Source organism: Nilaparvata lugens, chromosome 3, assembly GCF_014356525.2.
Source record: "Nilaparvata lugens isolate BPH chromosome 3, ASM1435652v1, whole genome shotgun sequence".
In the NCBI taxonomy this organism is placed as follows: Eukaryota; Metazoa; Arthropoda; class Insecta; order Hemiptera; family Delphacidae; genus Nilaparvata; species Nilaparvata lugens.
Genome location: NC_052506.1, coordinates 3,631,415 through 3,638,562, shown reverse-complemented (window position 1 = coordinate 3,638,562; position 7,148 = coordinate 3,631,415). Strand labels below are relative to the sequence as shown.

Genomic DNA, 7,148 nt, shown 5'->3' with positions numbered 1-7,148 from the left:
AGAAGAAGAAGAAGAAGAAGAAGATGATGATGATGATGATGATGATGATGATGAAGAAGAAGAAGAAGTAGGATGAGGGGAGGAGGGGAGGAGGAGGAGGAGGAGGAGGAGGAGGAGGAGAAGGAAGAAAAGAAGAAGAGAAGAAGAAGAAGAAGAAGAAGAGAAGAAGAAGAAGAAGAAGAGAAAGAAGAAGAGAAAGAAGAGGAAGACGACGAAGAAGAAGACGAAGACGAAAAGAAGAAGAGGAAGAATGAAAGAAGATTCAAATCAAGAAGTTGAAGGAAGGATGTATGAACATGATGACTGGGGAGAAGAAGAAGAATAAGAAGAGGCAAAAGGAGAAAAAGAAGAAGAAGAAGAAGAAGAAGAAGAAGAAGAAGAACAGGAAGGAGAGAGAAGCAGTGAAGCAGGAAGATAAGAATGATTCATGAACATGATGACTGGTGAAGAAGGAGAGACAAAATGTGAAGGAAACAAAGAAAAAGAACTTGAATATTGAATATTGAAACTTGAAGGAATAAGAAGAAGAAGAAGGAAAATGAAATGAGTGACAAAGAAGTAGGAGAAGGTGAAAGGGAAGGAGAGAAGAAAGAAGGAGAAGAAGAAAAAGTAAAGAAGAAGGAGTAAGAGAAGGTAGGGACCGATGTTGATAGGTAGGGGAACTGATTGGCTGAGTTGTAAGTTAGTGTTGGACTGCATTTAGTTGGTTTCTTGAAATTGCCGCGCGCCTCTGTAGAACGGTTTAAACTTTCTGTCAATTATATTGATAGAGCAAACGTGAAAGTTTGACCAGTGAAAAGTTTTTACTGCATTATTTTTGTTAACTGGCTCTGCACGTAAGTTATCAAAATTTCACTCGTTAAACTATTCATAGTCTACTACTCATGATAACCATTATTCATTTCTGAATTAATATTCGTTATTCAATATAAGTATTGTCTTTATTCATTGTATCCCACAGTAGTTACCGTATCTCTGCAAATTGTCTCGCCCAATCAAATCTTTGAGAGTTTAGTGCTATAAAATATAGTGAGATCCACGAGATAAATAAAATATAACATTTACAAAATCTCTTCGCTTATATGGGCTACTTCATTAAAATAAAAACAATATACAAACTTTAGCATAGAGAAACAATAGCGTAAAAAGATATCCCATGGTATAGGGCGTTTATGTCGCAACTTTTACTGTTATCTCAAGCCGATTACTGTTGATTATTGTCGAATTTTTCTGTTTTGTTGGGGTGAGAGTGTATGAACGGTACAGTATGAGAGACTACCAGTGTCACACAGCTTCACGGGAGAGAATTACATGAACTATCGACTTGAGATACAATAAAAGTTGCTGATTTTGGGTTTATCTTTGGCGTTATTGCAAATTCCTTCTAACACAACATTATTACACCATCTGAGCTTCTATACTAAATTTGAACATTCTCTGTTCATTTGTTCTCGATAAAGCTGAGAAAACGCAAAAAATCCCTGGAAAACGCAGATTTTGGGCGTATCTTTGGCGTTATTTCAAATTAATCTAACACAACATTATTACACCCTAGCTTAGCTTCTGTACTAAATTTGAACAATTTCTGTTCATTTGTTCTCAATAAATCTGAGAAAAAGCAAAAAAAAACGCTGGAAAAACGCAGATTTTGGGCGTATCTTTGGAAATTTTTCCAAATCCGTTCTTAGTACGCCTCTAAAGGGCCAACTGAACATACCTACCAGATTAGAACGTTTTTGGTCCATTAGATTTTTAGTTCTGCGAGTGAGTGAGTGAGTCAGTGCCATTTCGCTTATATATATATATATATATATATATATATTATATATATATATAGATTGGGAGAAGACAACAGACATTAGATATTAGCATAGAGAAACAATAGCGTAAGTAGATATCCCATGGTATAGGGCGTTCATGTCGCAACTTTTTCTGTTATCTCAAGCCGATTACTGTCGATTTTTACTGTTTGACCGGGTAAGAGTGTATGAACGGCACAATATGAGAGACTACCAGCGTCATAAAGCTTCACGGGAAAGAACTACGTCGGCTATAGGCTTGAGATAACAGTAAAAGTTGCGACATAAACGCCCTATACCATGGGATATCTACTTATGCTATCGTTTCTCTATGGTAACATTGTATTGGTATCCTTGTCTTTCTTATGACATGTTTTATAAACCCTTGATGACAATATAATATGATTGGGAGAAGACAACAGACATTAGATATTAGTCAGATACAGTAGGTCTATACAGTATATAGATTGTCATTTAATTAGTAGTAGCCTATATATACCTTACCGGTGAAGAGTAGATGGATCTAAAGTAAAAATCACTCCAATCTGTCAGTATTCCTCATAAGTAACATCACTGTTTCCCATTTAAACAATGCTGACAGTCGAAATTTATATGTGAATCTCATTAAAGCCAACCATTATTTGTAAGCTAACCTTCAAACAGAAAATCGAGTAATGAATTTTCAGAAGTGCCACAGTATCGCATGAGAGATTTCCAAGGACGAACATTATAACAATATACTATTCATTTTGAAAACATGTTCTTATCCTGGAGATCAGAGCATTGCAAATTATCAAGGATGTCTCACAAAAGACTATATAGTAGGAGACAACATTACTAATAATAATTATTATATTAATGTAATTATCATGTCATACCGGCAGATGAGTTATAAATTGCCAGCCCAAAGTTTTCAAGGGCAACTGCAAAATAGTTTAGTTATTGGTCTGCTTGAATAGGATTGAGATAAGTCTCAAAAAAAGATGTTTATTCTGTCTAAAAGTACAAGGAATACTACACAGAACATGGGAGTAAATTATGGTGCACATTCAGAATACTCTTATTTAATCAAGCAAAGGTCCTAATATTCAAGGAATACTACACAGAACATGTGAATAAATTATAGTGCATTTCAGAATACTCTTATTTAATCAAGCAAAGGTCCTAATATTCAAGGAATACTACACAGAACATGGGAATAAATTATGGTGCTTTTAGAATACTCTTATTTAATCAAGCAAAGGTCCTAATATTCAAGGAATACTACAAAGAACATGGGAATAAATTATGGTGTTTTTAGAATACTCTTATTTAATCAAGCAAAGGTCCTAATATTCAGGAAACTACACAGAACATGGGAATAAATTATGGTGCATTTTAGAATACTCTTATTAATCAAGCAAAGGTCCTAATATTCAAGGAATACTACACAGAACATGGGAATAAATTATGGTGCATTTTAGAATACTCTTATTTAATCAAGCAAAGGTCCTAATATTCAAGGAATACTACACAGAACATGGGAATAAATTATGGTGCATTTTAGAATACTCTTATTTAATTAAGCATAGGTCCTAATATTCAAGGAATACTACACAGAACATGGGAATAAATTATGGTGCATTAAAGAATACTCTTATTTTATCAAGCATAGGCATATCCTAATATTCATCTTAAACACGTTTGATTTATTCTATTTAATGATCTGAAGGGTAAACTCCAAAACTAGCTTAGTACCGTCACAGAATACAAGAAGTTTTTAGAAGAAATTATAGAAGTTTTCTCTGGTACCGTGTAGTTGTTTTGCATGGACAGTATAGAGAAGAGTTTAAAAAATATTTTATACTACACAAAACATGAACATTTCAAGTATAGAATACTTTAATCACATAGATATATTCCAATATTCAGTGATTTTGATGATTCATCCAAATATTCATCTAAAATGTGTTAGATTTATTATTTTTAATGATCTTAAGGGTAAACTCCAAAAATCTGGTGTGGCGTACTCACACAACTTTCCTTGCCGTTATGAAAATTGATCACCTGATGCTAGTGTACTCGCGCATCTCAGGTCTACTATTCAAAGATATGAGACAGCTGGTGATAGGTCAATAACGCTGGAGACACACGAGGTCTGCTATCTCTTCTTAGTGAATGATTTAATAGAACCAACAGTTGCCAACAGCTTGCAATTTAATAATCACATTTTCTCGGATTTCAAGCTTACCGTATTTTCAATTGTAGGTGAAAATGTTACTGGACATTAATTGTAGAGATTTCCATGCTAAATCTTTTCCACTTGAAATTTTTTGTTTACATTGTATATGGAGGCTGATAATTGAGAATCTAAAATCAAACTTTGCATAATTTTTACAGATATAGGACTTGTTGCAGTTGATAGAGCTTATCAATGACTATTCCAGGTATGAATTTGATCAAAATCGTTGGAGCCGTTTTCCAGAAAATTGCGAAAACCCCTGTTTTTGACAACATTTACGCCATTTTAGCCGCCATCTTGGATTGCACTTGATTGAAATTGTTCGTGTCGGATCCTTATAGTGTGAGGACCTTAAGTTTTAAATTTCAAGTCATTCCGTTAATTGGGAGACTAGATATAATGTACACAGACGCTCATACACTCATACACACACGCACACACACACACACACACACACACACACACACACACACACACACACAACACACACTACACATACAGACCAATACCCAAAAACCACTTTTTTGGACTCAGGAGACCTTGAAACGTATAGAAATTTAGAAATTGGGGTACCTTAATTTTCTTCGGAAAGCAATACTTTCCTTACCTATATAGGGCAAGGAAAGTACAAATGATGAATCAAAGTGATGATGATGATGAGATGAAAGTAAGAGTTGGGTATTCCTCTTTCCTTACATCCAGTGGTTCACCTTGTACCACCAGCTTGATATTATCTCTTTCAACCTTTCTCTTTCATTCCATCTTTTCTCACTCACACTGTCTTTCTCTCCCTCTCTCTTGCTTCTCCAGTTTTCTGTGTGAAGGCCAGTCTCATGTCGGGGAACTTGCTCACACGCAACAGTTGAACTCTCTGTTTGCAGTCCAGCGCATAGAAACAAAGAAATGATCGAACATAAGTGAGATTCAATGTAAACTGTAAGCCTCCCTGAAGAATTAATTTTCATTCTTTATTCATTCATACAATAAGTACATCATCAAAATGATAGGGAGAGAAAAAATAAGGTAGCCCTTGTGCTTGTGCTATTCCTCTCCCAAATTTGGATAAGGTTTCATATATAGTACGAAATAGGTTAACTCTTGTAGTTCTTCACTTTACAAAATTCTCAGTCATCAAGTATTTTCACAAAGTAGATTTTCAAATTTAGATGAATGAATAAGTTGAAGCTGGATTCTCAGTATCAAAAAGTTATAAAACTTCATAACAGTAAATTAATAAGTATAAAAGTAATAACAGTCATTTAAACCGTAATAATAGCAAACCTTAATAACAGGAAAAAGTAATAAAAGTAAAGTTTTAGATTTTCACTGTGACCGGCACAGTGAAAATATGATTTCCATAATTTCTGATTGGACTGTTCACACTCAGCACATTCATACGAGTATGAATAATATAGTATCCATTAGAACTTATTTCTCTCAATGAATAATTTATTAATTGGAAATTTATTTATCATTGACCGAGCGAAGTGAGGTCTAAGATTCAAGTCGACGGTTTGGCATTTCTCTTAATGTTTAAATGTTTGAATGTTTATATATGTTGCGCATTTACGGCGAAACGCGGTAATAGATTTTCATGAAATTGACAGGTATGTTCCTTTTTAATTGCGCGTCGACGTATACAAGGTTTTTGGAAATTTTGCATTTCAAGGATAATATAAAAGGAAAAAGGAGCCTTCTTCATACGCTAATATTAGAGTAGAAATCAGACTATAGAATTATCATCGTCATGAATTAGCTGACAATTTATTACACAGATGTGTGGAGAAGCCAGTCTATTGCTGTATTTCCATATAAGATCTATAGTTTCAATCAAATACATTAAGAGGTATGCATCTTTAAAGCTGGGTTTACACCAAAGTTATTAACAAAATGGTTATAACTTAATCCTTATAGATTCTATTAGATTGAACAGAAGTTGACAAACACATATGTTCATCATGTGTATGATAAGTTATGTTCAATCTAATATAATCTAAAAGGATTGAGTTATTAACATTTTTAAATAAATTTAGTCTAATCGCAGCTTTAAGGTCTCTGGTTTCAATATTTTGTTTTGCAGTCATGGTATTATTATGCGTGCCCATCAGTATCAATATTCTCACATTCGAAATACGAGTTTTATAGGTGAATAAAAATAAACAAATGAACAAAATAATGCTGAAGAAATTATAATATTTTTGATTGGAAAAAATTAATTTTCATCAGATGGAAAGATTATCACGGAACTGGATGAATATTATATAAATTCTGGAATAGAAATATCTATTCATTGTTTAATTAACATAAATATTAATAATTATGGAATACAAATTCAAACGTGAACTGATTTTGTTAACATTTAAAACAGTTGACATCAGGTACTTGTGGATGAGAATACTGTGTGAGGTCTACTGTTCACAGAACTACTAGTATGAACTGAAATAATAATTAATGAACTGTACATGATGTATGAAAAAAATGCAATTTAGAATAATTACTGTAAGATAATATTGTTTTGCACCCACATAAATTGGCGGAGCTTTGAATATATATTATAATCAATGTGCATTCTTTGGCAAGAATATTCAAAATAATCCTTCTCAGTAACTCTCTACCTAAAGAGTGGGTGTGTGAGAGAGAGAGAGAGTGAGAGCGAGTGAGAGGGTGAACGAAAAGCACTCCTGAAATAATGCTGTTGGAGAAATTATAATATTTTTGATTCTAAAAAATTAATTTTCATCAGATAGAAAGATCATCCAGTTCCGTGATGAATTATATCATATGGAATACAAATTCAAACGTGAACTGAGTTTGTTAACATTTAATGATACAGTTGACATCTGGTACTTGTGGATGAGAATACTGCGTGAGGTCTACTGTTCACAGAACTACTAGTTCTCAATGTACCGGTCACTGTGGTTAATGCTTCCCATTCGAACATAATAGTGACAGTTAATCACAAAATAATTATAAAAGCTATTAGACATAAAATGATTGGGAGAGAAAACCCTTCACTATTTTTCTCTCACAAATTTGGACCAATAAACTGTTCATTCTATACGTCACATTTTATTATATTGTAATTCATCTTTCTATATCATATTATCGTTCTATAATATTGTATCAAA

General features: G+C 33.4%; 1 protein-coding gene across 2 annotated transcripts in view; it reads left to right on the top strand.

Moving 5' to 3' along the window:
- Nucleotides 1-612: 612 nt before the first annotated feature.
- Nucleotides 613-7,148, top strand: part of LOC111060513 (alpha-tocopherol transfer protein-like) — a 62,841-nt gene continuing 56,305 nt past the window's right edge. The window contains exon 1 of one of the 2 annotated variants that reach the window (XM_039422617.1): nucleotides 613-836. The gene's annotated coding sequence lies outside the window, so the exon portion shown is untranslated. Of the gene's footprint in view, nucleotides 837-4,857; nucleotides 4,957-7,148 lie in introns of those variants that run through there. The other variant, XM_039422619.1, reaches the window with a different exon arrangement.